This window comes from Galeopterus variegatus, unplaced genomic scaffold (assembly GCF_000696425.1).
Source record: "Galeopterus variegatus unplaced genomic scaffold, G_variegatus-3.0.2 Scaffold11187, whole genome shotgun sequence".
NCBI lineage: Eukaryota > Metazoa > Chordata > Mammalia > Dermoptera > Cynocephalidae > Galeopterus > Galeopterus variegatus.
Window position 1 is genome coordinate 39,452 of NW_007737298.1, and position 748 is coordinate 40,199.

At 44.4% G+C, this 748-nt stretch overlaps 1 pseudogene; it reads right to left on the reverse strand.

The window, feature by feature from the left end:
• Positions 1–232, reverse strand: part of LOC103610462 — a 20,343-nt pseudogene extending 20,111 nt beyond the window's left edge.
• Positions 233–748: the final 516 nt, after the last annotated feature.

Sequence of the window (748 nt, forward strand, 5' to 3'; positions counted from 1 at the left end):
TTAGACACTGGAATCACATGGTTTATTGATCACACATATCACACACAACACACTTTTAATTACTCTATGTCATAGCCTACTACTAACTTAAACTAAATGATCCCTTAAGAGCACACTGCACAGAACTCCTATTTTTTATGCTGTTAGGAACAGGTCAGGGATCTTACATCTCCACTGCAAGGTCTTTTCCTGAGTCACATCCACCATCAACTGTGTACATCTGATGGAGCATGATTGATGATCCATGAGAGCATGGCTTGAGTGAGATGTACACTTGGGTCCCTTCTCAGTGTGGCAGAGGCAGTGCTCAAAGTCCTTACCCTAATGGGCTAAAGGTTCTGTGGGTTTCAACAAGACCAGCTTCCACCTCTCTGTGAGAGTACCCACACCAAGAAATGTCAATTCCAATCTGTTTCTGTCCACTAGACGAAGGATCCCAGTGGCTGGCCAGCAACCTTCCACAGCTGACATTTGCACCAACTTTCGGCTTTTGTCTCTGTTTCTTTACACTTTCTTTGAAGCCTGGCCAGGCTGATTATCTCCTTGTCATGGCCTCCCAGATGCTCCCTCCAGGACCAGATGGTGATATCTCAAAAGGGCAAAAACTGGCAGAGTGTGTCATTATCTCATGTGAGTGGTGTCCCACTTTGCCTGACAGGTCCTTTATGTCGCCAGTGATGTAAATGCCTTGACCAAACTTCTTCCATGTTCTCTAGCTAACTAAATCTATTTCTGCCATTAAAAAAAA